The sequence below is a fragment of the Telmatherina bonti genome (genome assembly GCF_933228915.1).
Source record: "Telmatherina bonti genome assembly, chromosome: 16".
Lineage (NCBI taxonomy): Eukaryota > Metazoa > Chordata > Actinopteri > Atheriniformes > Telmatherinidae > Telmatherina > Telmatherina bonti.
The window spans coordinates 18,095,990-18,114,683 of record NC_136614.1 but is presented as its reverse complement, the minus strand read 5'-3'; positions in this window follow the sequence as shown (position 1 = coordinate 18,114,683).

Below are 18,694 nucleotides of genomic sequence, written 5' to 3'. Positions count from 1 at the left end.
AACCTTAAAATCCTCATCACATCTTCTCCTCCTCCTCTTCCTCCTTTCAGCGTTGCTCCGTAAATGAAAGGTTGGCCGAACTATGAACCTTGTTTAGTCACAGCAGGGGAAACTGGAAAATATGGAGAGAGCACAAACCAGAGTGCTTTCTAAGAAGTGCCAGGATAGCCTGTGCTTTTGATCAACTCAGTTCGTCAGGAATCCAAGCTGCTAATTCTCATCAGGTACAAATTAAAACAAAAAAATCATTGTGACTCTTTCTAAAGCTGAGGCAGAGTCGGACCCTGCAGCTGAAGCAGATAATTCAACAAGTTATTCTTCCTACAGTTGAATCCTCTGAGTTTGCTCTCTTCTTATTTACTGAAAATATTTAGTTACGATTCATTAAATTTTACTTTGCTGCTGCTCCTCCACATTGAGAGGTGCCAGATGAGGTGGCTCAGGCATCTGGTTAGGATACCTCCTGGACACCTCCCTGATGAGGTGTTCCAGGCACGTCCCTCCTGGGGAGACCCAGGACACGCTGGAGGGATTATATCTCTTGGATGGCATAGTAATGTCTTGTAATCCTCCATAAACCCCCTCCACTGGTGAGCTGGCAAATGTGGCTGGAGAGAGGCAGATCTGGGTTTCCCAGCTGCCCCCGTGACCCGGATAGGAGGAAGAAAATAGATAGATGCTTTTTGTTAATGCTAGTTGGAAACAGCAACTTCCTCTGAGGTTATCAGTGCAAATATGAGACCGTATCAGAGGTAAACAAACTCATGGTGATGAGTTTGTTTATTAGACACAGAGTACTGACAAATAACTCTCATGTCCTCAGAGAAAAAGACCTAAAACCTAAATTTACACATAAACTCCACATCTTTACAGCTCTTTTTCTTAATGAAAGGGGTCACGACAAGAGAAGAAGAAAAAGATATTCTGACAGTGAGTTCCATCACGTTTGACTTTACAGGAAAACTTTATCGTAAGTTGATTTAAGTTAGTTAAGGTCTCTAAATACTGGATTCATTTATTATTTGCGTACATGCCGGTATATAAATTTTGGAGTCTTTATTGGGGTTTTTTTTACATCTTTTATTAGTTTTACAAACACACAAGTGATGGTAAAAAGATAAATGTTGTTCTATAAATATTGTAATTTTAAGTGATGTGTCATACTGTAGATTTTGATTTTTAAAGGTCAGTATGGACACAATGAATAATTACAGTCAACCAATTTATTTTATAAGGACATATATAGGTAAGTATATATGCAGCTTAAAGCTCTATCATGCAAAAAAGAAATCTGCATTTTAAAGTTAACTTCTCTGTGCTAAGACTTATTTAAATGATTTGAAGCAAAGTAAAAATTATTTTGTGGTTCAGCGACTTTAAATTTAAAACCACAGACATCATGTCCGGCAGACATTGTTTGGCAGGAGAAGAGTCGGGTCCTGAACTGGCCCACCTGCAGTCCAGACCTTTCATCAATGGCAAATTTAAAACAACTAAATCAGGCAGTGAAGGTCCGGGACTGTTGAGTGGCTAAAATCCTGCAACAGACGGAAACAACTGGTCTCCTGACTCTTTATTTGCAGACAGGTAAAGGATGCTGCAGTGGCAAACATCACCCTGTTTCAACTATTTCTAGATGTGTTGCCACTATTAAAATTAACATGACAGTATTTCCCAAGAAATGTATTGTTTTTATAATATGATTTTTATTCTGTGGTATAATGTTGTTGAGCCTGGGATTGTGTACAGTGCTTCAGTCAACTGTGTTGTTTTAAAGCGCTCTTTAAATAAAGTTGGATTAGATTGGAAGAAATTGTAAAATGTCTGGATCTCACCATTAACAAGTTGTTTATGTTTTATTGTGAATAACATTTGGGTTTATGAGATTTGCAAGTCATTGCATTCTGATTTTATTTACATTTTACACAGTACCCCAAGACTTTTGGAATTGGGATTGAATTTTAAAAAGGACATTGTTGAGTTTAATGCTCCATACATTCATATCAAGTCAAAGAAATAAATCTATGTAGAATTCAGACCCATTCAGAGTCACAGCGCTGTGCTTTTAAGCAGCCCCATGATGGTAATGCAATGGCTGCATGTTCGCCACGGCCTGAAGGTGACAGATGGGCAGGTAAGCTCCCTCTGTAATCCAAACAGATGACACTCTTAATCCTCTAAAGTGATTCTCTTCATCAGCAGCATGTTACTCTCCTCCAATGGTACACCACCAGCACTGTTGTTATTTGGTCATTTTGACAGATTGTTGTGTGATGTGACGCATGTTAGACTCCTCCTTACATCATCACGTGTTCGCTACCCTCAGTGACCCTGTCTGAGCTCATATTGACCCACACTGCTGTATGGTGGGGATTTAATCTCCTGTCTTAGTTGTGTATTTTATTGGTCACTTATAAATGAATGAAAGCTAATCTAAATGTGTTTTACCATTCATACAAGTTTTATGAAGAAGGAGCTAAAGTGGGACTAAATCTAACTGGTTTTTCTAGACATAAAATGAAAAAGGAAACTTTTTTATTTTTGGCTTAAACTGAGTGGTGCAACTTGGTTGCAACCTTTATTTCCACAATTTTAACCCTTGGAGAGAAATCAGTACTTGGAAGGGAACCATTTTTAAACTTCTGCACTCAGCTCTCAGATGCAGTGAAGAAAGAATCCTCTAAAAGATCTTTGAAATGTTTTTTTAAACTACTTTTAAGTGACCTTTTTTTTTTACAAGATCAGTTGCAATACATTTTGACATAGATATCGTTCTTCACCTTATTCTACCATTTGCCCAAGACAGGCTGACATGTCATATGAGAGTCCAGCATGTATTAAATAAGACAGAGATTGTGAACAAAGCTGATGATGGGACTCTTCACCTCAAGAAGGATCATGTTGTTTTGTCATGGATTTTTTGTTTTTCTTGTCGTGCTTTTGCATTGCAGGGCAATATCATTAGAATAAACCCAACATGCCATTTATTCCTCTTTGTCCCATGAATCTCTTTCTGCTGCTGTAATTGTTCTCTTTCTCTGCTCTAAATCATTTGTTCTGTGTTAACAACATATTACAGCTTTAAAGCATGTTCTGAAAATGTTTATTCAGCTGTGAGTTATCAGTTTTATCATGATGTTGTCTGGCGTCAGATATCAGACTATCATTTTTTTTTCTCAACAAACCAGCACACATGTCTAAATATCCTCTTTATCTTAATAAATCTACTCATTTTACTGCCAAAGCTGTGAGTCTTCAAGCTCTGTTTAAGACACACTTCATCACCTGATCCTGATGGACAGAGCTTCTAATCTCCAAGATGTCTGACATGTAATAGCGTGACTCAGGTGAACACACAGATTAATTACAAAAGCCTGAACAACAACAAAGACACGTCATGTTCATCCTGTGAGGTAACATGATAGCTTTTTTTTTCTAGGTTTGGGATGATTCTTGGAAAACCTTGAACTCTACACAGCTTCACCTTTTATTTTGTTCTTGTTTTTTTTCATAAAGAAAAAATAGACTTGCATTTTATTATTAATCTAATAACAAAATCCTTTTCTGTTCAATGAAATATAATTGCTGAAAAAAAATATAGTCTGTACTTTTTGTTAGCGTGCTCTGTGATGTTGCAGTACTCCAACCCACCACTAGAGGGAGGATGCTCACCATTTTAGCACCTAAAAAGCTTCAGCATTGACAAAGAGGGGTCTCTATTTCTCAGTCTCCACAGATTCATCTCATGTTGATGGTGTAATAGTCATCACATGTGGTATGACTTGCACTACAGCTGTTTTTAGGTGGAGCAAAGGGAGCAGAAGAGATGAAATCCTTGTTTTGAGAACTCATATTACACATTCCTGAGATAAAACACCTAAAACTTTGATCAAACAAACAATACTTTGCTTCACCTGCTGAATAACTATAAATCCCCATGAATGAACACATTCCCTACTGAGCAACCAACAACAATGAGAGGAACCTTTAGAGGAATAGTAACAGTCATGTTAGTGGACAGACATCTGTTCTGTATTATTTCACTCTTGAGACACGTCAACAGCCACTTGTTGTGCAGCACAATAAAAAAAAACCAAAACAGTCTTTTCTTGAAGGAAACAAGCAGGGGACTGTTTTAGACAGACACAGGCTCTGATGAATGTTAGTGTAATTTGATTGTCAAGCTCTTTTACACCCGAGTCCGTCTTTGTGCACCCCACACTGAGGCAAACCGAGTAACAGTCACATGATGAGCCGAGCACAACGCACACGCCACTGGCAATAACTATTTGTTTTTCCTTTGTTGTGGGACTATTTTTAACATTTTAGTTCTTTAAGATCAAAATTGAAAAGAGCTTCAGGTTTAAAAGATTTAGCTGTAATGTTTATTAAGTGATGCCTTTACAGGCTCTCTCATCTCTGACTTTGACTTTGAGTTTGTGTGCAAAAGCTGCTACTATTTTCTGCATTCTCAGGAAAGAGCACAAAGTGCAAATTTTAACTCCAGAAAAGCTGGAATGTTTCTAAAATATAACAATTAATTCAAAAGTTTTCTCTTAATTCAGTCTAACCTACATTTAAGCAAGACAATGCAAATCAGATGCTTTTATTCTCAAAAGAAACTAACTAACTAACAAGCTAACTAACTAACTAACTGACTAACCAGCAAAGACTACCATTAAAATATTACCAGTATTGATACATATATATATATGTATATATGTATATATATATATATATATATATATATATATATATATATATATATATATATATCTTCATCTTCATCTTCAGCCGCTTATCCGGGGTCGGGTCACGGGGGCAGTAGCCTAAGCAGGGAAGCCCAGACTTCCCTCTCCCCAGCTACATTTGCCAACTCTGCGGGGGGGGGGGGGATCCCAAGGCGTTCCCAGGCCAGCCGAGAGATATAATCCCTCTAGCATGTCCTGGGTCTTCCCCGGGGTCTTCTCCCAGAGGGACGTGCCTGGAACACCTCACCAGGGAGGCGTCCAGGAGTCATCCTGACCAGATGCCCGAGCCACCTCAACTGGTTCCTCTTGATGCGAAGGAGCAGCGGCTCTATTCTGAGCCCCTCCCGGATGACCGAGCTCCTCAGCCTATCTCTAAGGGAGAGCCCGGCCACCCTACGGAGGAAACCCATTTCAGCCGACTGTATACGAGATCTCGTTCTTTCGGTCACGACCCACAGCTCATGACCATAGGTGAGGGTAGGAACGTAGATCGACTGGTAAATCGAGAGCTTCACCTTCTGGCTCAGCTCCTTCTTCACCACGACAGACCGGCGCAGAGTCCGCATTACTGCAGACGCCGCACCAATCCATCTGTCAATCTCACGCTCCATCCTTCCCTCACTCGTGAACAAGACCCCAAGATATTTAAACTCCTCCACTTGAGGCAGGACCTCACTCCCGACCCGGAGAGGGTAATCCACCCTATTCCGGCTGAGGACCATGGTCTCAGATTTGGAGGTGCTGATTCTCATCCCAGCCGCTTCACACTCGGCCGCGAATCGCTCAAGCGAGAGCTGGAGATCACGACCAGATGAAGCCAACAGGACCACGTCTTCTGCAAAAAGCAGGGACCCAATCCTGAGGCCACCAAGTCGGATCCCCTCAACACCTCGGCTGCGCCTAGAAATTCTGTCCATATAAGTTATGAACAGAATCGGTGATAAAGGGCAGCCTTGGCGGAGTCCAACCCTCACCGGAAACGAATCCGACTAACTACCGGCAATGCGGACCAAGCTCTGACACCTGTCGTACAGGGATCAGACAGCTCGTACAAGGGGGTCCGGTACCCCATACTCCCGGAGTACCCCCCACAGGAGCCCCCGGGGGACACGGTCGAATGCCTTCTCCAGGTCCACAAAACACATGTAGACTGGTTGGGCAAACTCCCATGCCCCCTCCAGGACCCCAAAGAGGGTATAGAGCTGGTCCACTGTTCCGCGACCAGGATGAAAACCACACTGCTCCTCCTCAATCCGGGATTCGACAATCCGGCGGACCCTCCTCTCCAGGACCCCGGAATAGACCTTACCAGGGAGGCTGAGGAGTGTGATTCCCCTGTAATTGGAACATACCCTCCGGTCCCCCTTCTTAAAAATGGGGACCACCACCCCAGTCTGCCAATCCAGCGGTACTGCCCCTGATGTCCACGCGATGCTGCAGAGGCGTGTAAACCAAGACAGCCCCACAGTATCCAGAGCCTTAAGGAACTCTGGGCGGATCTCATCCACCCCCGGGGCCTTGCTGCCAAGGAGCTTTTTGACCACCTCAGCGACTTCAGCCCCAGAGATAGGAGAGTCCACCCCTGGGTTCCCCAGCTCTGCTTCCTCATCGGAAGACGTGTTGGTAGGATTGAGGAGGTCTTCGAAGTATTCCTTCCACCGACCCACTACGTCCCGAGTTGAGGTCAGCAGCTCCCCACCTCCACTGTACACAGTATTGATGGAGCACTGCTTCCCCCTCCTGAGCCGCCGGATGGTGGACCAGAATCTCCTCGAAGCCGTCCGGAAGTCTTTTTCCATGGCCTCGCCAAACTCCTCCCATGCACGAGTTTTTGCCTCGGCAACAGCCGAAGCCGCATGCCGCTTAGCCCGTCGGTATCCATCAGCTGCCTCCAGAGTCCCACAGGCCAAGAAGGCCCGATAGGACTCCTTCTTCAGCTTGACGTCATCCCTCACTGCTGGTGTCCACCAACGAGTCCTGGGATTACCGCCACGACAGGCACCAACTACCCTACAGCCACAGCTCCGGCTGGCCACCTCAGCAGTAGAGGCACGGAACACAGCCCATTCAGACTCAATGTCCCCCGCCTCATTCGGGACATGTTCGAAGCTCTGCTGAAGGTGGGAGTTGAAGCTCGCTCTGACAGGAGACTCAGCCAGACGTTCCCAGCAGACCCTCACAACACGTTTGGGTCTGCCAGATCTGACCGGCTTCCTCCCCCACCATCTGAGCCAACTCACCACCAGGTGGTGATCAGTTGACAGCTCCGCCCCCCTCTTCACTCGAGTGTCCAAGGCATGTGGCCGCAGGTCCGACGATACGACTACAAAATCGATCATCAAACTGCGGCCCAGGGAATCCTGATGCCAGGTGTACATATGGACACTCTTATGTTGGAACATGGTGTTCGTTATGGACAATCCAGGACGAGCACAGAAGTCCAATAACAAAACACCATTTGGGTTCAGAGGGGGGGGACCATGCCTCCCAATCACTCCCCTCCAGGTCTCGCTGTCATTGCCCACGTGAGCATTGAAGTCCCCCAGCAGAACAATGGAGTCCCCAGAAGGAGCACCCTCCAGCACTCCCTCCAAGGACTCCAGAAAGGGTGGGTACTCTGAACTGCTGTTCGGTGCATAAGCACAGACAACAGTCAGGACCCGTCCCCCCACCCAGAGGCGGAGGGAAACTACCCTTTCATCCACCGGGTTATACCCCAACGTGCAGGCACCAAGCTGGGGGCTGATGAAAATGCCCACACCTGCTCGGCGCCTCTCACCATGAGCAACTCCAGAGTGGAAGAAAGTCCAGCCCCTTTCGAGGGTACTGGTTCCAGAGCCTAAGCCATGCATCGAGGTGAGTCCAACTATATCTAGCCGGAACCGCTTAACCTCGCGCACAAGCTCAGGCTCCTTCCCCACCAGAGAGGTGACATTCCACGTCCCTAGAGCCAGCTTCTGCAGCCAGGGATCGGACCGCCAGGGTCCCCTCCTCTTGCTGCCTCCCAGCTCACATTGCACCCGATCCCTACGGCTCCTCCCGCAGATGGTGAGCCCACGGGAGGTGGGGCCCATGTAACCCTTTCGGGCTGAGCCCGACCAGGCCCCATGGGCGAAGGCCCGGCCACCAGACTCTCGCTCTCGTACCCCACCTCCAGGCCTGGCACCAGAGGGGGTCCCAGTAACCCACGTCCGGGCAAGGGAACATTCATGCCCAGGTTGGTCGTCATCATAGAGGTCTATGAGCCGTGCTTGGTCTGGTCCCTCCCCTAGACTCCTGGCTAGGGTGCAATGATTGGGTATAAAAGATTGTGCCATAGGTTTAGTCATGCTTCCCACTCAGATTCTGTCAGTCTTCAGTCAGTTGTAAGAATATTTTCCAATGTCAAATAACAGATGACTCTGCTCTTTTTTCAGTGTGTAAAATAGGAAAAATATTCAGAGAATCTGGGAAATCTTATGTGCGTGTGAAAGATAAATATGAAGACAAGTTTTGGTTTCATGGGCAGATGTTTATATCAGGGAGACAGATAGGAGGGACTACAAGGCAGCATGACACAAACCCAGACCAATACAGACGCAGCTTGGGGGAATATCTTTCAATCCTGTTTTTTGTATAACTATTCATCATTTCATCTTTAATTATTCTTATTTGAACCTTGTGTCTTTCTCACTCATTCAGCAAGATTAAATTTGTGAATGGCAGAAAACCATGTAGTGGTGGGAATGTGGCAGGAGCCACTTTGGTCACCAGTTTACATCTGTCATTTCTGAGTTCCCACACGAAAATGTGAATTATTTTCATACAGTATGATCTTAAAACAAGATCCAAAACAATTACGAATCAAAAATATTTTGTTGTTGTTGTCTTTGTAAGAACTGGAAATTATAAAGAAGAGGAAAAAGAGTAAGCAGAGGAATTATGATGTCAGAATCCATCTATCCAAAGTTATTAGTAATCTAACAATAATATGAATATATTTTGTCTTATTGAACTTGATGTACCAATTCTCTTCCTGATATAACTGAACAAAAACCCCTCAGAAATTTCTTCTTGCTCAAACTTCATTATGTAATCCCAGAGCTGTGCAATAATGTGTTATTTAACATCAGATTGTAATACAATTGGCTTTACAGCAAAATCGGCCAAGCTGCCTTCTGGTGTGACTGTAGGGAAGGAAGTTCAGGGCAGATCACATGAATGCAGAGGGGGAAAAAAACTGATTTGCTGACATTCCCTTTTTCATTGGCCTTTGTCCAACATCCCATTTCACTAGAAAAGCCTCTGTGGACTACAATACTGAGGTCAGTGAATCTGCACTGAGAGCTCAGGACTCTCACGGCTCATCGTGGTATGAACTCCTGGAAAAGGAACTAAGTGACATTTAATCAGAAAAGTAGGCAGTGTATCCATGTTATTCCCATTTAGTTGTTGCAAATTGTGAGTCCCTCCTTTAAATTTATTTTCTACAAGCCACTTTAAAACAGTCTGTTGAAATTTCCAGCACATCACATACTGAGATTTTGTCAGTAAACCCTAGACATCACAGCACCTTTTCTCTTTTTAAATCTGAGTACCAAGACTGAAGGTTCTTTCATTTATTCCACAGCCAGCCTTTCGCTCCTTTAAGAGAGTTATTCCTCCACACACAGTAAATATATGTACCTGCAATCAGAAAGTCTGCATTCTCCATAACATTGCAACAGCAGTTGCGCAGCAGCATCTATATCAAATGATACTTATATACTTTATATCGGAGATACAGAAATGTTGAGATTGTGTTATTAGTGTTTTTCTTTTAGTAAGTTGCTGAGTTCCAGTAGATTGATGTTGATCATAGGGAAAACCTCTACATTAAGGTTTGAAAGTGCAGATGTCAGACAAATAGTGTAACACAACAACCCATTAAAACTTGGTTTGAACAAAAAAGAAAAATAAAAGGAAACAGGGATTAATGATTGAGAGAAATTACTCTAGTTCAGAGTGAACAGTGATATTGTTGGTCTGCTTTAACAGTGAAAAAAATGTGTCTTTTTCACTTGTTTTGAAATAAATTCATTTGTTCATATTTTGCACAAAAGTCCAACCACTTTAAAAAAAAAAAAGTCACTCTTCTTTTAAATGTTTTGGTCCGTCCTAAAACCTGTAAGATATATCTGGCTGTTTTAAGTTCTTTAAGAACCAACAGTTAGTTTGTTCAGGGCATAAATAGAGCTGCTGTCTGTGGTGCATCATATGATTAAGCTTTTTATATATTAATGTTTTTCTGCAGGTCTCATGAGAGATGCCTTTCTCAACCTTATGTCATGAATGCAAAAACCTGAAAGTACTTTAATCACCAACTTGTTCAGCAAACAGAAATAAAAATAAAAGGATGTCATGGATTTTATGTAAAATTATCGCTCTTTTCTTCACTTACCCAACTGCATGGTGATCCGTGTGCCAGCATACCGTGCAACAGTCGCTGTGACAGGGACACCCTGAGGCCTGACTCTCTGCCTCTTATGCAGCCATATTGCAAAGCCAGATGGCTAAAAAGTAATAAAAAAAAATTTTAAAAAAAGACTTCCTCCATACAGATTACAGCTGACAACCTGGACAAACATATCAGAGCAATGGCTTATAGACTTAGATGAAACTGTGTTTTAAAATGTCTCAAGTATTCTTATATATATTTTCCTCTTTTGATAAAAACAGAGTAAAAATTACGAAATTGTGGACTTTATTGAAAAGCTGTTGCTTGAGTTGAGGCGGACCTTTCATGAAACTGGACGCGCTGACGTTGCGGTAACGTATTGTGTCATTTCCTGTTTCCCTAGCGTGTGTCACTGCGGATTGCTACGAGCCGTTGGCTCCTTTAACTTCTATCTACTGTTAACCAACCACTCACTTTAGCGCACAATATCTTCCCAAACCACTGTTCTATATATTGCATTTATTTTTGGGATCTTTGGCTTTCTGTTTACTGACTTAAACAGCTCAAGCACTCGGTTTTAGCATGGCTGCTAGCTCTCTTCCCACACCCCGGTCCCCTGCCTTTTCTTGCTCGGTTTGTCTGATGTTTAGCTACTCCTCCGCCTCCTTTAGTGATAACGGTAGGTGTATTAAGTGTAGCAGCTTGGCAGCCTTGGAGGCGAGGCTCTGTGAGTTAGAAGCCCAGCTCCGCACTCAGTTAGGGAAGCAGTTAGTCAGCAAGCCCCCATTAGCCAGTGCGGAGCTACCAGCCAGGGCAGCCGTCCCTCAGCAGTTCCCGCGCAGCCGGGAGCCGAGGCGGGCTGGACGACGGTCAGGCGGAAGCGTAGCCCCAAACCAAAACCCACTGGCCACCACCGACCTGTTCACGTTTCTAACAGATTTTCCCCGCTCGGCGACACACCCGCTGAGGCAGAAACCCTGATTATAGGTAGTTCCATAGTCAGAAACGTGGCTCTAGAGACACCGGGGACCATAGTCAAATGCATTCCTGGGGCCAGAGCGGGCGACGTCGAATCGTATTTGAAACTGCTGGCTAAGGCTAAACGTAAATACCGTAAGATTGTAATTCACGTCGGCGGTAACGACACCCGGTTACGCCAATCGGAGGTCACTAAAATTAATGTTGCTTCGGTGTGTAACTTTGCCAAGAGCATGTCGGACTCCGTAGTTATCTCTGGTCCCTTGCCAAATTTAATCAGCGATGACATGTTTAGCCGCATGTCATCCTTCAACCGCTGGTTGTCTAGGTGGTGTCCCGATAACAACGTGGGTTTTATAGATAATTGGAGCGCTTTTTGGGGAAAGCCTGGTCTTATTAGGAGAGATGGCATCCATCCCACGTTGGATGGAGCCGCTCTCTTATCTAGCAATATGGACTCTTTTATTAGTCAGCTAAATTGACAACTCAGGGTTGGGACCAGGAGGCAGAATTGTAGTCCTACACACTTTTCTGCAGCTTCCCACCTGCCGCCGCCCACCCAAACCCCATTCCGACCTTATACAACTTCCCAGCAGTAAGAATTAAACAACACAAAAACACTTCTGGGGTTAATCGTGAAAACCTCATAAAAATAAAAACAATGGATCTAATAAAATCTGAAAATAAGACAATAAAGTGTGGCCTACTGAATATTAGATACCTCCCAAATAAGTCTTTATTAGTCAATGACTTGATAGGTGATCACCACATTGATTTATTCTGTCTTACGGAAACCTGGTTACAACAAGAGGATTATGTTAGTATTAATGAAGCTACGCCAGCTAACTATTTAAACTTTCACATTCCTAGAACTACAGGCAGAGGAGGAGGTGTTGCAGCTATTTTTAAGTCAGAATTTTTAATTAATCCTAAGCACAAAACTAACTATAAATCCTTTGAATTCCTGACATTAAATTTATCTCATCCAAAATGGAATTCAGAGAAACCGCTCCTTTTAGCATTAGTGTATCGCCCACTTGGACCTTACTCCGAGTTTCTGACCGAATTCTCTGATCTCTTGTCTGAGTTAGTGCTGACTACTGATAAGGTCATTGTACTAGGTGATTTTAATATTCATGTTGACGTTGAAAATGATAGTTTAAACATTTCCTTTAGCTCTATTCTAAACTCAATTGGGTTTTCACAAAATGTCAATGGAGCCACTCACTCTCATGGTCACACTCTTGATCTTGTTCTAACATATGGTATTGAGACTGATAAGCTCAAAGTATTTCCTCAAAACCCTGTCTTGTCCGATCACTTCTTATTAACCTTTGAATTCACTTTATTTGATTACTCACTGACCAAAAATAAATTCTACTATAGTAGATGTTTATCAGACAATAATATTACAAAATTTAAACAATCAATTGAATCAATTTTTTCACATCTACCATGTGTTAGCATGACCGAGAGTCCCCCTTTAAGCCTTACTCCTGCTCAGATTGATCAACATGCTGATACTATAACAGCTTCAATGCGTACAACCTTGGATAATGTTGCTCCCCTAAAGAAGAAATTAGGTAAGATTATGAAGGCTCCCTGGTTTAATTCCCAGCTTCGAGCTCTAAAACAGGCATCAAGGCATTTGGAAAACAGATGGCGTTCATCAGGACTAGAGGAGTCTCACTTAACCTGGAAAGAAAGTTTAAGCGTATACAAAAAAGCCTTACGTATGGCAAGAACAGCTTATTATTCATCATTGATAGAGGAAAACAAAAACAACCCTCGGTTTCTTTTCAGCACTGTAGCTAGGCTTACTAGGAGCCGGAGCGCTGTGGAGCCATGTATTCCTTTCTCACTTAGCTGTGATGATTTCATGTATTTTTTCAGGAATAAAATTGACACTATTAGAGATCAAATTGACAATACTCTTCCTTCTACCTATAATGTTGAGCCTGTTGTGGTCTCCGAAGCATCCTTAGAACCAGGATCTGACTTGTGTCTAAATAGTTTCTGTCCTGTCCAACCCTCTGAATTAACTAAAATAATAGCTTCATCTAAACCATCCACCTGTATCTTAGACCCTCTCCCAACGAGCCTCTTTAAGGACATTTTCCCTTTAATTAATACATCACTACTAAATCTTATCAATATGTCTTTAGTGACAGGATATGTACCACAATCATTTAAAACTGCTGTAATCAAGCCTTTACTTAAAAAGCAATCTCTGGATCCAGAGGTGATAGCAAATTATAGACCTATATCTAACCTCCCGTTTATGTCCAAAATTCTGGAGAAAATAGTTTCAGCTCAGCTACATGCCCACCTGAGCAGAAATAATTTATGCGAGGAGTTTCAGTCAGGATTTAGAGCTCATCATAGTACTGAGACAGCATTGGTGAAAGTTACTAATGACCTTCTTATGGCCTCAGACAAAGGACTTGTGTCCGTACTTATCTTGCTTGATCTTAGTGCTGCATTTGATACAGTCGATCATAACATTCTGTTACAAAGACTAGAACAGGTGATTGGAATTACAGGTACAGCGTTAAGCTGGTTTAAATCATATTTATCTGATAGACTTCAGTTTGTTCATGTAAATGACAAGTCCTCCTCCCAAACTACAGTAAGTCATGGAGTTCCTCAAGGTTCTGTACTTGGACCAATACTCTTCACACTATATATGCTCCCTTTAGGCAAAATTATTAGACAGCATGGAATAAACTTTCATTGTTGTGCAGATGATACTCAACTATACTTATCCTTTAAACCAGATGAAACAAATCAGCCCAATAGGCTACAAAATTGTCTCATAGACATAAAGACTTGGATGTCTAGAAATTTTCTCCTCTTAAACTCAGATAAGACTGGAGTAATTCTCGTTGGATCTGAAAAACTCAGAGCTAAATTTTCCGGTTTTGTAATGAACCTGGATGGCATTACTTTAGCTTCCAGTGCTACAGTGAGAAACCTTGGAGTAATATTTGACCCTGACCTGTCCTTTGGCCCGCATATTAAGCAGGTTACTAAAACAGCCTTCTTTCATTTACGTAATATAGCCAAAATTAGGGACATTCTGTCTCGGAGTGATGCAGAAAAACTGGTTCACGCTTTTGTTACTTCGAGACTAGATTACTGTAACTCTATTACTGGGCCGTCCTAAATATGCCCTGAAAAGCCTTCAGCTGATCCAGAATTCTGCAGCCAGAGTCCTGACCAGAACCAGCATGAGAGATCATATTTCTCCAGTTTTAGCCTCTCTTCATTGGCTGCCTGTTGAATCTAGAATAGAATTTAAAATCCTTCTCCTTACATATAAAGCCCTCCACAACCAGGCACCACTATATATCAAAGACCTCATTGTTCCTTATATACCAAGTAGAGTACTTCGTTCGCAGACTGCAGGCTTACTTGTGGTTCCTAGAGTCTCAAAGAGCCAAGCAGGAGGCAGAGCCTTTGGTTATCATGCCCCTCTCTTATGGAATAAGCTCCCAGTTAGTGTTAGGGAAGCAGACACCCTCCCCACCTTTAAGACTAGGCTGAAGACTTATCTTTTTGATAAGTCCTATAGCTAGGGATGGTTAGCATCCCTTAGTTATGCTGCTATAGGTTTAGACTGCTGAGGGACATTTCCTGATACACTGAGCTTCTTTCTTTTTCTCTTTATCTCTTTCTTTTAACCCCCCCCCCCCCATAACAGTGTTGCATCATTAACATGTATGTCTCCTGTCTCAGCAGGTCTCCCTGGCCGGGAGTAGCAGTTCCTGTTGTCTGTTGTCTTTCTGTCCTCTTCCCCCCACACAGCAGAGGCAGATGGCTGCCTGTCCTGAGCCGGGTTCTGCCGGAGGTTTCCTTCCTGTTAAAAGGGAGTTTTTTCCTTCCCACTGTTGCCAGTGTGCTTGCTCAGGATGGGAGATTGAGTTGGACTCAACTCAATCTGTTGGTTTCCTTATAAAGGCTGTTATGAATTGGCCTTCATTATGTTTTCCCCTCTGTCTGTAAAGCGTCTTGAGATGGCATTGCCGTGATTTGACGCTATATAAATAAAGTTGAATTGAATTGAATTGAATGAAACCACACATGGATTGGCTTGGCTTTTTGATTTTTTTGGCTTTTTGATCAGTGCAGTGCTGAAACGCAAACTATTGCTCTACTTCAACTTATTACGCTCACAGTCCCCTCTGCTGTCACTGCATTTGTCTTTCCCTTATTTCTGAAGAGTTTAGAGACACTTTTACACACAATGAGGTTAGTAGATACCAAATCAGGTACTTGCTGAGAAGGCAAAGGAGAAGGACAATATCATTTTTATCTCATTTTTATGAGCTTTCCTTGTCAAACATGTTGATGTGACTTAACTGCTTGTTTACAGTTGAAAAACAATGTCCTCTATTTTCATCAATATATTTTATATCTATTTTTTTTATCAATATCTTCAAATGGTAATTTTCATTTCTGGTTCTTTGTTTGGGTGTCAGTTCTGTCACACATTACCTTCATACCCCGACACTGTGGTTAGAGCTAAAACAACGCATTAAAAGTAGTTCTGAACAACAATTATTCCACATTTTGTGGTGCAGGGGCTACAAAGATAAAAGTGTCCTAAAATTAGAAATGCTGGAAGAGTTTTCCTGCACTTTGAAAGCAGCTGGTTGGCTGTAGCACCGGAGGAAGAGTGTTCATCTGCCAGTTGGAAGGTTGGTGGTTTGACTCCGACCTCCTCAGCCTACATGTGGAAGTGTCCTTGGGTAAGACACTAAACTCCACGTCTCCTCTGATGTGCTCATTGGTGTGTGAATGAATATGATGGGTAGCACTCTGCTGAAAACTCCTACAAGGTGCCATATGAATGTGTGCTCAACTGTGTTACTGCAGCCTTCATCAGTTGTTGCAGAAAATATACGTGAGATGTTGGAGAACAAATAGCAGAAAGTATACTGTCATTCACTATGCTCCCTGAAAATTGAATGACTTTTTATAGAGCTCCATTGTATCTTATAAATGATATAGCTTTGTCTTTCCTAACAGATCACTGTCAGACATCCGGGCGTATATTTGGTTCCCAACTGAGGATCCAAATTTCTAAACGAAGAAAGAACAGTTTTCTAGTAAAACCAGCTTCCATTTCAGGAAACTAACACCCTTTCTGCCCTTAAGATTACGGTAGGCTTATCTTCCTTGTGATAATGCGTAGTACTGGCTGGGTGATCCTTTCCCATCCCATTACTTATGACACAATAAGCTCAGGCTGCTGGGGACCTCACATCATATAATGAGAACTCTTAACTCTGCTCTGACTCTTTATTAATGTACAATAAAAGCAATTACTGTACGACTGTGTTTAACAGAGTTGTTCTTGTTCTGTTACACAGAAGATCCCTGGCACATCACTGTTGTTTTATCTGTCCTCTTATTCCACAACCAGCAAACGGAAATGGTCACACTCACGAGTCCGATTTTACTGGAAGTTTATTCCAGGTAAAAAGGGATTTTTTTTTTTTATTTTATTTTTTTTTTTTTGTCTTTTTCACGCTCATAGCTGGATGCATGCTCTGGACAAAAGACAAATCTGAGTCGAAAAGTCAGTTTGATAAATTAGTTTTCTTAACATCTTGTTACAAATTGAGATTATTTTTTTTATTTTATGTTGTTGTTTTTGTTTTTTTTTAAAATAAAAAATAGGACACTTTAGTTTTATTTGTATTGGATTCAGAACTAAATTAGAGTTCTAAGTTTCTAAGCATGCAGATGTGTTCAAACCAAAATTACAACTAAATGATAACAGGAAAGATCAGGAGCATATTTGCTCAGCTTTGTTAGCTTGTGTTGTTGTGCTGTTGTGTGTGTGTGTGTGTGTGTTTTGCACTGATTGAGGTGTGCCTGTGGTTGAACAAGATCACAAACCAAAGGCCAAATCTTTAAAACAATATAAATGCACATTTAGTTGAAAGTTGTGTTTGGTGTGTTGCTTTTCTTCGATCAGTAGATCAGTATAAAGGCAGCCGCTGGGTGTGAACTGCGCTGCCTGTAGATTCATCCAGATGTCCAACACAAACAAAGCATGAACACTTGGAAAAACATCAAGCTGTTGCTACTAGGTGTGGAAAAATATATAACTGAATTATTATTAATAAATAATGGTGTTAATCAATAACAGATGGATTTGTTTTCTTTAGTGGACTTTTGGATGTATTTATTTACTGTGTGAACATAATGTATTTCAGTGACATGCCATCAGAGTCAAGGCGTATAAAAGGATTTTAACTGTGAATTAACACACCTTGCCTCAGCATGCAATCATCGCTGAAGACATTTTATACCGATATGACTCATCAGTCCATTTCACGGCCAAAGCAGTGACAGCTGTGTCATCCCATTTCAGGCATGATCGCATCTTAATCAGGCTCTGCAGCGGCCAGAGATCAGCTCTTCTTACAGCTGGGAACTATTGAGCTGGATAAACCACAGAAGGATATGCTGGCTTAACTTTATCATATGTCAACATTTTTTTTGTTTTTGAACAATTATAGTTGGTCAAATGTTGTCTTTTTAAAGAAACAAACTGTATAAGAAGATGTTGAGTTGTTATCAGTACAGTTTTAATGTTGCTTGTGTTTTTGTTTTTTTTTCAAATGTTTATATCTTGCTTACTTTGCTCTTTGTTAAAGATCAGACATGTGGGGTGACTACAGTTTAAAACTGCAACACTAAGGCAAAAGAAATGCAAAGAACATCAGTAAAAATGATAAATTTTCTGGAAGATAAGATTCACTTTATGTGAAACGTATAGAAAAAAAAGTCTGATGATGTTTAACTTTCCTCTGCATTTAGATCAGCTGTTGTAGGACAAGTCCAGACTGGCAATACGCATGTGTCTCCACCTATACAGTCTATAGTCTGCACACACTCAGGACGATGTTTCTCTTCTCTTTCTGCAGGTCATGGAAGTCCAGAGAGCGAGCTTTTGGCATTTCTTAGTACTCTGTTTATCAGCAAGGAATAAATTACCGCTGGTTGAACTCATTCAACTCTGTGATCAAAGTCTGAGAGACTGGGTGATACTTGACCGTACAGCAGAGGCAGCTAGTGAAACATTAACTCCTTTCCTCAACATCTTACTTATCAGATGACATGTGATTTGACTCATCACTTTAATGTAAATTCAACAGAGAAAACAAGCTGCACCCTTAATTAAGCTTCACACTCCATCACGACTGTAGTTATAGGTTTTATTCTGGTAGTTTACTCAAGTATGTTCACCTCTCTCTACAACTACTTGATAAAAACAAATAAACAAATAAAAAGTTACAGCAAACTTAAGTAAAACCTGCCCATACCTTCATATCTCTGTATCTATATTACATTTGTTTCTAATCTACAGTGATAAAATGGTGCTGCGTTCTCATAATTGTATATAAGTTCTAAAGATAAACAGGTTTTTGACCTCTAAAAGAGCTGATAGGCCTCTATTAGACCTCTTCAAATTTGACCTTTTTCATCAAACATATGCAAACTGATATTTTTCCCATTCTCCAAGGTCTAACTT